Source organism: Nycticebus coucang, chromosome 2, assembly GCF_027406575.1.
Source record: "Nycticebus coucang isolate mNycCou1 chromosome 2, mNycCou1.pri, whole genome shotgun sequence".
Taxonomy (NCBI): Eukaryota; Metazoa; Chordata; class Mammalia; order Primates; family Lorisidae; genus Nycticebus; species Nycticebus coucang.
The window spans coordinates 73,960,725-73,978,608 of record NC_069781.1 but is presented as its reverse complement, the minus strand read 5'-3'; positions in this window follow the sequence as shown (position 1 = coordinate 73,978,608).

The window sequence follows — 17,884 nt, the reverse complement described above, 5'->3', positions numbered from 1 at the left end:
GTTAATGTAGTAAATTGCAGTAAAATACATTAGGATAATTTTCACTTGGTTTTGTTGTGTTATTCATTTTTTATACTGTATTAAGTTCAATTTGCTAATATCTTATCTATGTTAAAGGTGAGAATTTACCTCTGAGCTGTTCAGCGGACCTGGTTCAATTCACCCAGCAGAACTAGCAAGTTTGGCTGAATCCAAGGGAGAGCAAAAAACTGGGGTAATGGAAAATGAGGCAGCTGGGACTCTATTATAGTAGAATAAAGACAAAGTATTTACGTGAAGAAAAAGAGTAAAGGAAAGCAGAGATAAGCATAGAATTTTCCAAAGAGAGGAAAAGGGTTCCCCTCGTGAGAGGAAACACCACACAAAAGCAGTTCACCAACATAAGCACTTTCATCCCACTTCCTCCTGCATTCGTCTATAAGAATTCCCATTGGATCCCTTTCCGGCAGGCTGTCCTATTTCATTGATTGTGGATTACGTCAGTTGTCACATAAACCCAATTTTCTTTACTCTGTATATTAACTGTTATTTTACTAGTGATGGTATGGCATCTGTTAGTCTCATGAGGTTTGTGGCAACCATGGTGTGCATCATTCTGCGACAAGGATCTGTATCTGGTTTATGTGGGGATCATTCACAGGCTAGAGGTCAGGTGTCACAGGCTAGAAGTTACATCTCACAGGAACAGCACACACTTGGTTAATGAGGTCACATCCACCTAAAAGTCCTTGTTTTGCTTCCTTTCTAACTTTCTTATCCAGAAGGCCATAATTGTCTCCCACCTCCTGGTTGCCCCTTTATCCTCCTTCCATCCCTAAACAATTTATAAGTGAGATTTGCCTGCAATTTTCTCTCCCTCTCAGCCTAATGTTACTGTCTAGTTTTCAAAACATAGTTTTGTTAAACAGCACACTTTTTCTCTTTTTTCTATGAGCTGGAGCAATTTAAATAATTCAGGAATAACCTATTCTTTGTTAGTTTGATAGAACAGTCTGGAACTTGTACCTTTTCGGTATAGTAGATTACTAATAACTTTTCAATATATTTTGTAGTTACTGGCCTATTCAGATTTTTACCTCTTCTTGAATCTGTTTTGATAAATCACATTTTCATTGTAGTAGACATCAGTAATTTGTTTTTGTTTTTGGGGGGTTTTTTTTGAGACAGAGTCTCACTATGTCACCCTCGGTAGAGTGCTGTGGAGTCATAGCTCACAGCAACCTCAAACTCTTGGGCTCAAGTGATTCTCTTGCCTTAGCCTCCCAAGTAGCTGGGACTACAGGCACCTGCCATAATGCCTGGCTATTTTTGTTGTTGTTGTCATTATTGTTTAGCAGGCCCTGGCCTTGGTCAAACCTGCCAGGCCTGGTATATGTGGCTGGCGCCATAACCACTGAGCTCCGGGTGCCAAGCCAGTAATTTTTGCTGCCTAACACCCTCCTATCTTTTAGGAAACTATCTCTTCATTCAACAGTCCCAAAGTAGCTGCCAGTTAAGATGCTCTGTCTCCTACTTAATTACAGGGATGACCACAGATCCAAGAAAGGACAATTAGCATTTTGATTAATATATAGATATTAGGGTAGCACCTGTGGCTCAAGGAGTAGGGTGCCAGCCCCATATATTGGGGGTGGCGGGTTCAAGCTCGGCCCCTGGCCAAAACTGCAAAAAAAAAAAAAAATAAATATATATATATATATAGATAGATAGATAGATAGATACATAGATACATAGATAGATATCAGAGGGGGAATTTTTACTTTTTCCATTTTGGTTCTTAAGCTAATAAGATGTGATGTTGTGGCTGTAGATGGTCATTTCTGCTGACACATGAAGAGAACTTGTTTGAGCTTGGCCAGAAAGAAGCTGAGTTTGAGAGAGGCCGCAGAGGGCAGAGAGGGAATTCTCATGACACAGAGCCCTTGGGCTTCTCAGGTATTTAAATTAACTTGATGTTCCTGAAATTTCTTTCTGCAGCATGTCAGAGATTTAAACAATGAACCCGCAGACCACACAGATCAGTGACAGGACAGAATTTATTTGATAGAGAAAGGAATACAAAAGGAATGAAGGGGACGAAATTCTGCCAGTAGAGTGGTGAGACTCAAGTGGGTTTTTTGTCTAGGGCTTCATTTACCACTTGCAAACAGAGAGGTCTCCAGAGTATAAATCACACTTGGCCGGGAGCTGACAGACAGAAAACATTCTCCCTGTGTTGCCCAGTTGATTAGTGAATGTATTAACAAATGAACGCAGTCCCTCCAGCTCCTGTTTCAGCTAAGGTCTAGGCTTTCCACTTCAGGAAAGGCCTGCCCATGTGAAATACTGGCCAAGCTGCTTTTCTCCTATCCTGCTTGTATCCAGAGAGTGCAGTTTGGAGAAAAAGTCTCTTTGCTCAGGCCTAGATTATGCAGGTCCCTGTCCAGCCCCGAACTGGGGAACCCTATATTATTCATACATTATTTTTTTCACCTAATTTAAATTGATTACCTATTATATGCATCCAAATCAGTTCTGACTAATAAGCGTCTAGGTTTTCAAACTTATAAATAGAAATAATATAGAAAACTTATAATTTCGAAAATCTCTTCTATAAATTCAGTTCAAGCTCCTTTTTTATTTCTAATATGGTATTATTTATGTTTTCTTTCTTTTTTCTTGATCATACTTACCTATAGTTTGGGGTTCTTAAGACCATAAATTTATTGATTGAGACTCATTTTGTAGAAGATTTTATTTTTATTTTTTAAGAAATTTTTCCTTTAATTTTGTTTTCTTCTCCCTTCCATATACATTTTTGTAATACTTTTTGAACGCATGTCTTTTAAATATTTTAATTTTATATATTACTTTATATATAAATATTTTTAAAATTATATATTTAGTTTACTTCAAAATTTATTTTTTTATTTTAATTTAATTTAATTTTTTTTTTATTGTTGGGGATTCATTGAGGGTACAATAAGCCAGGTTACACTGATTGCAATTGTTAGGTTAAGTCCCTCTTGCAATCATGTCTTGCCCCCATAAAGTGTGACACACACCAAGGCCCCACCCCCCTCCCTCCGTCCCTCTTTCTGCTTTTCCTCCTCCCCCCATAAGTTTAATTGTCATTAATTGTCCTCATATCAAAATTGAGTACATAGGATTCATGCTTCTCCATTCTTGTGATGCTTTACTAAAAATAATGTCTTTCACTTCCATCCAGGTTAATATGAAGGATGTAAAGTCTCCATTTTTTTTAATAGCTGAATAGTATTCCATGGTGTACATATACCACAGCTTGTTAATCCATTCCTGGGTTGGTGGGCATTTAGGCTGTTTCCACATTTTGGCGATTGTAAATTGAGCTGCAATAAACAGTCTAGTACAAGTGTCCTTATGATAAAAGGATTTCTTTCCTTCTGGGTAGATGCCCAGTAATGGGATTGCAGGATCAAATGGGAGGTCTAGCTTGAGTGCTTTGAGGTTTCTCCATACTTCCTTCCAGAAAGGTTGTACTAGTCTGTACTCCCACCAGCAGTGTAAAAGTGTTCCCTTCTCTCCACATCCACGCCAGCATCTGCAGTTTTGAGATTTTGTGATGTGGGCCATTCTCACTGGGGTTAGATGATATCTCAGGGTTGTTTTGATTTGCATTTCTCTAATATATAGAGATGATGAACATTTTGTCATGTGTTTGTTAGCCATTCGTCTGTCATCTTTAGAGAAGTTTCTATTCATGTCTCTTGCCCATTGACATATGGGATTGTTGGCTTTTTTCATGTGGATTAATTTGAGTTCTCTATAGATCCTAGTTATCAAGCTTTTGTCTGATTGAAAATATGCAAATATCCTTTCCCATTGTGTAGGTTGTCTCTTTGCTTTGGTTATTGTCTCCTTAGCTGTACAGCAGCTTTTCAGTTTAATGAAGTCCCATTTGTTTATTTTTGTTGTTGTTGCAATTGCCATGGCAGTCTTCTTCATGAAGTCTTTCCCCAGGCCAATATCTTCCAGTGCTTTCCCTATGCTTTCTTTGAGGATTTTTATTGTTTCATGCCTTAAATTTAAGTCCTTTATCCATCTTGAATCAATTTTTGTGAATGGGGAAAGGTGCGGGTCCAGTTTCAGTCTTTTACATATAGACATCCAGTTCTCCCAACACCATTTATTGAATAGGGAGTCTTTCCCCCAAGGTATGTTCTTGTTTGGTTTATCGAAGATGAGGTGGTTGTAAGATGTTAGTTTCATTTCTTGGTTTTCAGTTCGATTCCAAGTGTCTATGTCTCTATTTTTGTGCCAGTACCATGCTGTCTTGACCACTATGGCTTTGTAGTACAGGCTAAAATCTGGTATGCTGATGCCCCCAGCTTTATTTTTATTACTAAGAACTGCCTTAGCTATACGGGGTTTTTTCTGGTTCCATACAAAATGCAGAATCATTTTCTCCAAATCTTGAAAGTATGATGTTGGTATTTTGATAGGAATGGCATTGAATAGGTAGATTGCTTTGGGAAGTATAGACATTTTTACAATGTTGATTCTTCCAATCCATGAGCATGGTATGTTCTTCCATTTGTTAATATCCTCTGCTATTTCCTTTCTGAGGATTTCATAATTTTCTTTATAGAGGTCCTTCACCTCCTTCGTTAGGTGTATTCCTAGGTATTTCATTTTCTTTAAAACTATGGTGAAGGGAGTTGTGTCCTTAATTAGCTTCTCATCTTGACTGTTATTGGTGTATACAAAGGCTACTGACTTGTGGACATTGATTTTATATCCTGAAACATTACTGTATTTTTTGATGACTTCCAGGAGTCTTGTGGTTGAGTCTTTGGGGTTCTCTAAGTATAAGATCATGTCATCAGCAAAGAGGGAGAGTTTGACCTCCTCTGCTCCCATTTGGATTCCCTTTATTTCCTTGTCTTGCCTAATTGTATTGGCTAGAACTTCCAGCACTATGTTGAATAGTAAAGGTGACAGAGGACAACCTTGTCTGGTTCCAGTTCTAAGAGGAAAAGCTTTCAGTTTTACTCCATTCAGTAAAGTATTGGTTGTGGGTTTGTCATAGATAACTTCAATGAGTTTTAGAAATGTGCCACCTATGCCTATACTCTTCAGTGTTCTAATTAGAAAAGGATGCTGGATTTTATCAAATGCTTTTTCTGCATCTATTGAGAGGATCATGTGATCTTTATTTTTGCCTCTGTTAATATGGTGGATAACGTTTATGGACTTGCGTATGTTAAACCAGCCTTGCATCCCTGGGATGAAGCCTACTTGATCATGATGAATGACTTTTTTGATGATAAGCTGTAATCTATTGGCTAGGATTTTGTTGAGAATTTTTGCATCTATGTTCATGAGTGAGATTGGTCTGAAATTCTCCTTTTTGTTTGGGTCTTTTCCTGGTTTTGCTATCAGGGTGATGTTCGCTTCAAAGAATGTGTTCTTCCTCAATTTTTTGGAATAATTTCTGCAATACAGGAATAAGCTCTTCCTTGAAGGTTTGATAGAATTCTGGTGTGTCATCTGGACCAGGGCATTTTTTGGTTGGAAGATTTATTATTGTTTCTTTGATCTCAGTGCTTGAAATTGGTCTGTTCAGGAGGTCTATTTCTTCCTGGCTAAGTCTAGGGAGAGGATATGATTCCAAATATTGATCCATTTACTTCACATTGTCAAATTTCTGGGCATAGAGTTTCTGGTAGTATTCAGAGATGATCTCCTGTATCTCTGTGGGATCAGTTGTTATTTCCCCTTTATCATTTCTGATTGAGGTTACTAGAGATTTTACTTTTCTATTTCTCGTTAGTCTGGCCAATGGTTTATCTATTTTATTTATTTTTTCAAAAATCCAACTCCTTGTTTCATTAGTTTTCTGAATGATTCTTTTGTTTTCAATTTCATTGATCTCTGATTTGATTTTGGATATTTCTTTTCCTCTACTGAGTTTAGGCTTAGATTGTTCTTCTTTTTCCAATTCCATAAGATGGCTTCTGAGATTGTTGATGCTCTCTCTTTCTGTTTTTCGAATGTAGGCATCTAAAGCAATGAATTTTCCTCTCAAAACTGCTTTTGCAGTTTCCCACAGGTTTTGGTAGCTTGTGTCTTCATTGTTGTTATGCTCAAGGAAGTTAATGATTTCCTGTTTTATTTCTTCCTGCACCCATCTGTTATTCAACAGAAGATTGTTTAATTTCCTTGTCTTTGTGTGGGGTTGCGCATTTTTGTTAGAGTTGAGTTCCACCTTTAGTGTCTTATGGTCTGAGAAGATACAAGGTAAAATTTCAATTGTTTTGATTCTTTTGATATTTGTTTCGTGTCCCAGGATATGATCAATTTTGGAGAATTTTCCCTGGGGTGATGAGAAGAATGTATATTCTTTATCTTTGGGATGGAGTGTTCTGTATGTGTCTATCAAGCACAGTTGTTCTAGGGTCTCATTTAAATCTCTTATATCTTTGTTTAATTTCTGTTTAGAGGATCTGTCCAGCTCTGTAAGAGGAGTGATAAAGTCCCCTGTTATGATGGTATTATCAGATATCATATTGCTCAGACTGAGTAAGGTCTGTTTCAAGAATGTGGGAGCATTTAAATTGGGTGCATAAATATTTAGAATTGAAACATCTTCTTGTTGTATTTTTCCCTTGACCAATATAAAGTGACCATCTTTGTCTTTTTTGACTTTAGTTGCTTTAAATCCACATGAATCTGAAAATAAGATTGCAACTCCTCTTTTCTTCTGAGTTCCATTTGCCTGAAAAATCTTCCAACCCTTGAGTCGGAGCTTGAATTTGTCTTTTGAAGCCAGGTGTGTTTCTTGCAGACAGCAATTGGATGGCTTGTGTTTTTTAATCTAGTCAGCCAATCTGTGTCTCTTCAGTGAGGAATTCAAGCCATTAACATTTATTGAGATAATTGATAAGTGTGGTAGTATTCTATTCATCTCATTTTGTGAGAGTCCATTGCTTAGTTTTATCTTTTGCATCTGTGTGGAGGTTAGGTTCTGTCCTTTAATTTCTGAGTTCTTACTTTGCTGCTGATCCATTGTGGTGGTCATTGTGCAGAACAGGTTGAAATATTTCCTGTGGAGCTGGTGTTGTTGTAGCGAATTTCCTCAATGTTTGTATATCCGTAAATGATTTGATTTCTCCAGCAATTTTTGAGTTTAGCTTAGCAGGGTACAGAATTCTGGGGTGGAAATTGTTCTGTTTAAGTAGATTAAAGATAGATGACCATTGTTTTCTTGCTTGGAAAGTTTCATTAGAGAAGTCTGCGGTCACTCTGATGGATTTGCCCCTGTAGGTCAACTGGCGCTTACTCCTGGCAGCTTGCAGAATCTTTTCTTTTGTCCTGACTTTGGACAGGTTCATCACAATGTGTCTTGGAGAAGCTCGGTTAGGGTTGAGGCGACCTGGGGTCCGATATCCCTCTGAAAGCAGTGTGTCACAATCTTTGGTGATATTTGGGAAATTTTCTTTTATAATATTCTCTAGTATGGCTTCCATTCCTCTGGGGCATTCTTCTTCCCCTTCTGGAATTCCTATAACTCGTATGTTGGAACGCTTCATAAAGTCCCATAATTCTGACAGTGAATGTTCTGCTTTCTCTCTCTTCTTTTCTGCCTCCTTTACTATCTGAGTTATCTCAAGAACTTTGTCTTCTACCTCTGAAATTCTTTCTTCTGCATGGTCTAACCTGTTGCTGATACTTTCCATTGCATCTTTAAGTTCCCTAATTGGCTCTTTCAGTTACTTCAGCTCTGCTATATCCTTTTTATATTCTTCATATCGTTCATCTCTTATTTGATTCTGTTTTGAATTTCCTTTTGGTTATTTTCCACTTCATTAGCAGTTTCCTTCATTGTTTCTGTCATTTCTTTCATTGTTTTCATCACACGTATTCTAAATTCCCTTTCTGTCATTCCTAATATTTCTTTATAGGTGGAATCCTCTGCAGTAGCTACCTCATGGTCCCTTGGCGGGGTTGTTCTGGACTGGTTCTTCATGTTGCCTGGAGTTTTCTGCTGATTCTTCCTCATGAGTGATTTATCTGTTTCCTTGTCCTAATTTTCCTTTCACTTCCTCTTGCTCTTTAAGTTCTCGTGGCTGTGGAGTAAGGTTTCGATGCGTCCTTTTGGTATAGGACCAGAAGGATGAGAAGGTTGAAGAGCAAGAAAGGGATGAAAGAAAGGAGGAACGAGCAAAAAGAAAAAAAAAAATAGAAAAAGGAGAGTGGGTGGGTAAAAGGAATATTGACAAAAAGAAGAGAGGCACAGAAAGAGGGAGACAGAGCAATATAGGTGTACACGAAGGTACTTTGACACAACCTTAAAAAAACCCCACCTTCTGGGGGTACCCAGTTGAGTGGTTCCCTTGAGGTCAGCAGCTCTTTGCTAACCTGGTCAGACACAGTACCCCACCCCCAGCAAGTAGAGAGGAAAGACAGAAATGTTATAAATCAAACCAAAAGAAGTAAACAGAAAACTTTATGGGATAAAATTGGGTGAAAAACCAAATAATAGTGGTAGAGACTCTAAAAAAATGAAGTTCTTGTTATTGAAACAGGTAGCAATGGGAAATTATAATTACACTAGAAAAATTGAGAAAGAAAAAAATCTGTACAGAAAAGGTTGAAATTAAAAAACAAAAGAAGATCAACAACATCAAAATAAACAGAAAAACAACCAAACAAAGAAACACAACCAAAATCAAAGCGCTATGTATATGTTGTTGAATATTGTCTGGGCAACACGTGGTCTTCTGGGGTATGAGTGTTAATCACAGTGCTGATATGATTGGAGGCTGCAGATTTCTCCAACCCCAACAGGTAGACACCCTAAATCTCTCTTCAGCCCTCTTAAAAGGCACTTTGAACTTGTAAACTTGCTGAGTAGAAGCTTTCCCAGGAAAGTGCTTGTTGCCGGAATCACTGCTGAAGTGGCTATCCACTTACCCAGTGTGCCAAAACCGGTCTCACTCTGCCCCTGAGGGTTAGGGCTGTAAGGTGGCTCAGACCCCACCCTTAGGCTACTCAGTCGCTGGGTTACCAGCTCCCGCCCGATTCTTGCTCTGCTACCCTGAGGGCAGAGCTTCCCCAGGCAGATCACTCACAATGGCTCCCTGTGGCCCACAGCCAAACACTATTAGCTCCGTCTGGCTCAGCGGCTCAGACTGGGGCCCTAGACAACGGCCAAAGTTCTCCACACTCCCAGTCAGGCTCTCCCCAAGGCAGTTCAACTGAGTGCCAAGTCCAAAGACACCAAAACAGTTCACAGGTAAGGCCTTTCTGGTTTGCAGTCTCGCTGCTACTGTACTTACTTACAGTTGCCAGTGGGTTTAGACCAATTGAACACACGTGACCACTTGCCAGTTTTCCACTGTTTTAGTCCTCCTCTTCGGGTCCAGAAGTCTCTCGCTGACTCCCTGTATCGTCACAAGGATGATTATAGGCAGATCCCTGCAGCCAGAGATGCCTGGAGTCCTATCTCCCCAGACTCACGGTGCCCAGATGCAAGGAAGCTGTTACTCGGCCACCATCTTGCTCTCTCCCCTCTATTTTTATTATTTTTTATTTATTTATTTTTAGAGACAGAGTTTCACTTTGTCACCCTTGGTAGAGTGCTGTGGCTTCACAGCTCACAGCAACCTCTAGCTCTTGGGCTTAGGTGATTCTCTTGCCTCAGCCTCCTGAGTTAGCTGAGACCACAGGCACCCGCCACAATGCCTGGCTATTGTTTTTTTGTCGTTGCAGTTTGGTGGGGCCTGGGTTTGAATCTGCCACCCTTGGTATATAGGGCCGGTGCCCTACTCACTGAGCCACTTGTGCCACCCTAGTTTTTGTAGTTTTAGTAGAGACAGGCTTTCACTCTTGCTCAGCTGGTCTGAGCTCCTGAGCTCAAGTGATCTTCCAGTCTTTTCCTCCCAGATGCTAGGATTACATGCATGAGCCACTGTGTCCAGCCATTATAAAAAATTATTATTGGAGCCATCCTTGTGCGTGTGAAGTGCCACTTCACTGTGGTTTTGATTTGCATGCTTCATTGTGGTTTTGATTTGCATGTCTGACTAGTGATGGTGAGCATGTCTGTATGCACTTATTGGCCACTTGTGTGTCTTCCTTGGAAACATGTCAGTTCAAGCCCTTTGCCTAGTTTGAGGTTCTTTGTTTTGTTTCTGAGTTGTAGAAGTTCTTTATATACTCTGGATATTAATTCCTTATCAGATACATGATTTGCAAATATTTTTCCTTGAAACATTGGTTTTGGAGGTACAAAGGTAGGAATGCCTGGTGGGAGAGGTTCCTTTTACAGTATGCAATATTTTCTCTTCCAGGTGGCAATATAGAAGCCACCAATTTGCTGGTGCACTGCACCATTTCTCAGGGACCAGCATCTTCTTTAGACATCGCTCTCTTTAGAAGCTTACTTCCTGAATTATTAACTTGGGAGCAAAAGCCATAATCACCTACTTGGTGAGAAAAGAATTAGCCATTATCAGGATGCTTTCAGCTGTGAATATCAGAACATCCAAATGAAACTGACTTAAAAAATAAGGAAGTATATTTTCACTAATTGCAAATCCAATGAGAGGAGGGTCCACAGGACTGGTTGATGGACATGTTCAACAATTTTATCAAAGGCCCCCTTTCTGTTGATTTCTCTCAGGGTCTGGTTCCCCTTTGTTGTTTGCTTGGTTATTTTTGACAATTAGGGTTGCATACTTTCTCATTTCTATCCAGAAATATTCTCTTATCTCACTGGTTAGTCCTGAGTCACATGTCCATTCCTGAACATATCACCAGCAAAGGACATGAGACTGCACTTAGACCAAAGAGTTTCAGTCCTGAAGCGGAGAGAGTTGGTCTCCCCAGAGGAACATGCTCAGTTTAGGGGAGAAGTAGAATAAAATTGGGATTCTATTAGTAAGAAGCAGCAAATAAGTGCTGGAAGGCGATTAGAACTATTCGCTACCTTATCATTATTAAATTTCCAAGCTGATAGCTCAAAGCTCACTCTTCCTCCCACATTCTATTGTTCTTTTGGCATTTCAGAGTTCTCTTGCCATACTCATTGTTGGAAGATATCCTTTCTTTTGTCTTTTAGGCTTATCAGGTTTCACTATCCATTTGTGTTATTTCTTCCAATTATTCCTCGTACTTCAGGGGGTCTGACAGTACCCACTTTCTTCCTGCATTTTCCTTAAAGTTGCTTTTTTGTTTACATTTCTCCTATCATTCTAGCAGGATACTGAGAGTGAGAAGAAATACAAGCATTCAGTGAGCCACACTGACCTGGGAGTTAGCATGCCTCAAAATTATCAGGATTTCCCTATCTCTTATTTGGTCTACATTTCTCCATAGTAGTACTTATTTAAATTTTTGTCTGCAGAGTGATGCTAATTTATGAGAATTCGTTGCTCATCCACAATAAGTTAAATACAGAAAATTAGAATGGGCATTTAGAAAATTTTATTTGAAAAGTGCCATTTCTGGGATATTAAGCATATGATCAGTAGACTCTTCTTTTTGAACGGAGTAGAGATAACTTTAGAGTTATTGATTTACATGGTGAATTGCATGTAGTGTGGGCTGGAGTTTGATCCTTTCAACAGTGTTAAATGTTGAGCTACCTCAAAGGGATTATTTTGCTTCAGGGAAATGGTTAATCTACCCCATCCTCTCCACACCTCTCCTTTGGATTTCTGATTCCTAACTACTTGACTTACCATGATCTCACCTTCACTCTTGGTTTGGCTTCCAACTTTGTCTTCAGCTTGTCCATTTTCAGGATTATTTTTTCTATTCTTCTTTACCATCTCTCATCCTAAAGTAACTCAGGTTTTTTTAGTTGGTTTCAATCTCTTCTGAAAGTACAGCTTTGTTAATAAACTATCTCACAATAAAATATAAACCATCTAGCTCACTATCTCTAAAATTGACACCAGGGATATTAACCTTAAGTTCACTGTTCTTGATTTTAGTTACTTTTCTTTTAGGATTCTTCACAGTTCACAGAGATGTTTATATAGCAATTAAAAGGAGGAGAGCAACAAAAGGATTCTCTTTTACATTAAAAGGATTCTCTTTTACATTAAAGGATTCTTTTTTACTAGTCTGACCATATTTCAGAGATAAGAAGGCCTATAGTACCAGAAAAAAGGGGAAAATGGCCACCAGCCCCTCCTGTTACCAGTCTGCAGTAGAGGGGTAAAAAGTCATTTTCTGCCCTTTAAAAGCCCAAGTGACTTTTCCTCAGGGGCTGGTGGTTTCCTTTTTTGAGTGCTTTTTTGAGTGCTGGGTTACCTTTTTTTGAGTGTTGGGCCATATTCCTTCTTTTCTCTCTCTTTCTTTTCCTTTCCCTCCCTCCCTTCCTCCCTTTTTCCCTTTTCTTCTTTCTTCATTCTTTCTTGGGAAAGTAAATAAACATTTTACTTCCATATATCTTAATCTTTGTATGAGAAATTATTCTCAATCCAGCAAACAAGTTCACATCCTAACATCTTCCCTTGGTGTCTTCAACTATTTCCTTTTTCTCTTTGGGTACACTGTTTCATTCCCTTTATCTGAACTACAAATATAGCTCCTTGTTATGTCACCTAGATCTAGGCAGCTCTATAACAAAATTATATTTGTTAATATTTCTTGCAAACTTCCTATGCACAGAGCTTTATGCCAATTACTGGTACACGTTATCTCTATCAGAGGTAGGTTCCTTATCTCCACAGAGTTACATAGGGTCATAGAACTTATAAAATGGCAGAGCCAGGATTTGAACCTAATCATCTGAGCTAAAGCCCAGATATCTTTAGAGTTAGGGGCAAAGTTGCTTTAGTTCAGGTTTAGGAAAATGGATCATGTTTTGTGAAAAAGTAAGATTATGCTTTCTCCTGTATTTTCAATGCCTTTACAAAGATGTCTAATTGCCTTTTTTTCTTTTTTTTTTGTATTTATCTTTTCTGGCCTCTGAATCAAGATGGTTACAAACTTTAGCTGAATCAAAGAGGCAGATCTTTTTTTACTGAGAATATAATTGATATCATTGAGGCCACTATACACATACTTCTAAATATAGCTTTTAGAGCACTTTCTATAGTTTATTCCCATCCAATTAGAACTTCATCACTTGGGAGAACTAATATATAACTAATATATAAATTGTTAAGTAATCAGTCTTGGTGCTGATCACTAAAATATAGCCTGTATTAAGTCTCCTCTACTCTCTACAATAAAAGAATCATTTAATTTATTTATTCAATGTTTAATATCAGTTCTTTATCCTTGATGTAATTTGCTTGAGAATCTCAAATGCTGTTTCAAAAGAAAAAAAAAAGCTTCTGACATACAATCTTAAGAGTTCCTACTAGCACATTGTACCCCATAATTGCATTAATGTACACAGCTATGATTTAATTAAAAAAAAAAAAAAAAGAGAGATAGAGAGAGTTCCTGGCTTGGCACCTGTAGCACAGTGGTTACAGTGCCAGCCACATACACTGAGGCTGGCGGGTTCGAACCCAGCCAGGGCCAGCTGAGCAACATTGACATCTGCAACAAAAAAATATCTGGGCATTGTGGCAGGTGCCTATAGTCCCAGCTACTTAGGAGGCTGAGGCAAGAGAATCTCTTAAGCCCAAGAGTTTGAGGTTGCTGTGAGCTGTGATGCCATGGTACTCTACCAACGGTGACATAATGAGATTTTATCCAAAAAAAAAAAAAAAAAAAGAGAGAGTTCCTGAAAACATAACAATTTACTTTCTTTAATTCACATTCTTATGGATAAGATAACTCTTATTATGTTGCTTTGAAAGAAAACTGATGGCAAGCAAATTTCTATCCCTTTATAATATTCATTCCCCTGAATAACCAGAAGCTTTATAATTTTGAAATTCTTTCATTGGGTAAGCCAGTACATTGAATTTGGGATATTTCTTTGGATATTGCCTCCACTTTCCCAACACGATACACAATCCTTTATATATTTATCAAATAGTGAAAAAGTAGAAATTTAGGGGAGAAAAGTATTGTATAAAATAATACAAGATATTCTTTGTGAATTTTGCAATAAATTATTGACAGACTGTATTTATTCCCAGCTATGTAGACTTCCTATTGCGAAAGTGATTTTGGATCCAGTTAGACAAAGAAATGTGCGAGACTCTATGACCCAGACTTCTGAACTCCTTTCCTGCATCAATTTGATAACTGAAAGAGAAAACTATCTAGTGACCAAGACAGGGGAAAACAAGCCTTGAAGGATCATATGAGTTCTAGAAATACTTCAATCTGGAAAGTGTAGTTAGTTTCAAATGAACTTGGAGAAGTTCATTTAACTTGAGAAGTTAAATTAGAAGAAATAAAATTATGTTCAGACATGTCATCCTAAAGAGCCTAACCGTTTAGAATCCTTTACCTAAAACTTTCTTTTCTCAAAGAAAAGTACAAAAGAGAGGTATATCTAGCTTACATTCAGATTGACAAAGAATATATTAGTCTGACCAAGAGGTTTTACTGTGTTTATGTGTCTGTGCCCAGTAGTTTTCCTTTTCAGCAAACCAGTTAAATAGCTAGAGTGCACCTACTTTATACCAGTTCAATAGCTAGACTGTACCTACTTTATGCTGTGTATGCTACTTAAGTTTCAGAAATGAATAAGACATGTTCATGCCCTCTAAGAGTTTAGAGACTGGCAGGAATAATTAGACAAAGAAGGATATCACTCAGATTTTACAATGTGATGAGCATGTGTTTACATCACATTTTCTAATATCTCATTGCCAAGATGAAAAGAATACTATGGGAATTTAGATGTATGACCAAACTGGGAGATCAAGAATGGCTTCCTAGACATAGTGATACCTAACATGATGCTTGAGGGCAGAACTGGAATAAGTGAGGCTGGAAGAGGGGAAATGGAAACTCAATTTTCTTATCCATAAAATGAGGATTATTATGTCTACCTCATAGGAATTTTGTAAGATTAACTAAAACATATATATAAGGCCCTTAGCAGAGTTCTGTTACACAATAACAATTAGAAAATCATTGTGGTTATGATGATGGTGATGGTGATGATGGTGATGATAATGATGGTGATGATAATGATGATGATCTATGAAAGCAGAGGCAACAGTATGAACAAAAACAAGGAAGTTCTTTTAACACCTTGGATTTCACACTCAATCCTAGAGGGTGCATCTGACCCAAAAGATAGCAGACTAGAAATTGTTAATAGTCTCATTAGTAAAATCATTGTCCATGACTATGCTTTAATTAAAAGTAAAACCCTGCATCTCTCTCTGATGTATATCCAAAGATAGAATTCATTCCACCTCCAAATACCAGAAAAACTGATAGAAAATGCTAACTTGTTCTAGAACTGTTAAATATTTCACAGCCTCCAACACATAACTTTGTTACATGGGGTACATAAGCTGTTTTCTACAAATTGAAACATGATAAAAGGCTAAGTGAAAAGTTTTTTCAAAGTAAATTACTTTATACATTTGATTTGAGAAAGTTGCCAGCTATTTTTGTATCTTTCGGTAAAGACTATGTGTTGGTTATCTATTGCCACAATAACACTGAATAACAATCCCAAAACTTTAGTTGCTTAATATAATACTTAATACAATATATCATAAGTGTGTGGGGTTCAGGTGGCCCAAACTGGGTCACCTGACCTTGCCTGGGTTTACTTTGCATCTGTAGTCAACTGCAAGTCAGCACGTCTTGTCTGAGCATGCTCACAAATTTTAGGGCTTGGCTGGCTGTTGGCTGATCAATGATGTCTCAACTGGGGGGTGACTGGTATTACTGGGGTGATTTAGGCAAGTCAAGGTATAAGAGAAGGAGAAAGCCTAAACATGGAAGTATTTTTCAAGCCTTTGTTTATGTCAGATTTGCTAGTATCTCTTTGCCAAATCAGGTCACGTGACTGATTTCACAGTCAGTATGGAAAAGTTCCAAAGGAAAGGATGTGGATAAGAGAGGCGTATTGGTCAGGGTTCTCCAGAGAAATAGAATCAATAGAATCAATATTATCAATATTAATATTTAGATATGTGGAAAGAGGCTTATTGTCAGGGATTGGCTTACCTGGTTCTGTATCTGAGAAGTCCCACCATCTGCCACCTGCAAGCTAGAGGCCCTGGAAAGCCAGGGGTATAATTCCAGTCTAAACGCAAAGGCTTAAGAACTAGGAATGCTGATATCTGAGGGGAGGAGAAAATGGATGTCCCAGCTCAAGTAGGGAGCAAATTTACCCTTCCTCTGTCTTTTTACTCTTTTGAGGCCCTCAACAGATGGGATGATACCCACTCACATTGATAAAGGTGGTTTTTACTCAACTGCACTAATTCAAATTCTAATCTATTCTGGAAACACTCTAAAAGACATACTCAGAAATAATATTTTACCTGCTATCTGGGCATCCCTTAGCCCAGTCAAGTTGACAAATAAAATTACCCATAACAGGCCAGGTGAAGAATTAGGGTCATTTTTTACTATTGACCATAATTTTCCCTTGGGTTAAAATTATTCACACATTTCCCACATATAGAATATGCTAAAGCCCAAGCCAGGACCCACAAAATCATCATCCAATCATGGGAGTAGGCTTGAAATCCAGATTCTCATGATCTATGTCAAGTCACGATGTGACTTCTCTTGAAACAGAGACTTGTAAACTAAAAGGACAAATTATCTGGTTCCACACACCCAAAATATGATAATAAAACAGGGATAAGATAAAGGCAGAACACTCCAAGTCTACTAGCGATAGGTTCACAGTGATTCTGAAACTCTGTTGGGCAAAGATTGCCAGGTCTCCCTACTCTGGAGGTGAGAAATGTTTTTAAATTAGGCCCTAGTTCTGCTATTTGGGAAAGGCTTACCAGTCTGCTCTTCACTGCTGTTGGTTCTATACTCTGCTAGGCCCCCACATTGCCCTTGTCCTCTAACCTCTTGTGAAGAGGGCATTAGAAAGTATGCCCTTTGAACCAAATTCTTCTGTCTGCTTCTTGTCCAGAGAAGGTTGCAGTCCTCAAGGCCTTTTTTTCCTTTTGAACAATCTCTGTCCCTTTTACTTTTGGCTACTGGCTATTTTTGCCATATAGTGATCTCAATGATTTTGTGGGGTCTATATCAATTTTATTTAATTCCATGTGCTAAAAAACATACTCCAAATTCTCTTGGGAACATTTCTCTTTTTTAAGATTTCGTCTACTTTGTACCACCTTAAACTTCATAGCCCTACCCTTTGATTTGGTGTATAATCTGGGGCCATATCTTAATTCGATAACCTTTTATTGCCTTGAGAGACTGAACTTGAGAAACAGTTTTGTTTTCTAACATATATTCTACCCTATATTCAAATCTATATTCTGTAAAAAGTCTCCTTGCAGACTGGCCAGTTCTTTTCTGAGTTTTCCCCTTTCTTAAAATGCCTTATTTAAATGCAGCTGGTAAGAACCAGTTGATACTTTCATCTTTTTTCCTGGAAATAGCTCTCCTTAAGTCCAGAAAATTAATTTGATACACTTTCTGTCTTCTAAGTTACCCCAAAAATATTTGCCAAATATTTTTCTACTACAAAACATCATCACCATTTCAGGACTCTGCTAATAATTCTGTCAGCATTTTCCCAGCCTCAATCTGCTATCCAGCCTCACAGCTAAGTGCGTAAGTTTTAGGCTTTGTTACTATAGTATCATATTTTTAGGTGTCAATTATCTATTGATACAATTCTGTTTCAGAACAAAGAATGGGAAAAAACTCAGTAGCATGCAAAATACACATTTAACTCAGGAGTCTGCATAGTTTAGCTGATTCGAGTTGAGTTTACGTAACCTTGGCTAGGCTTATTGGCATCTGTGGGAGTCCACCGGCTATTGACTTACCTGGT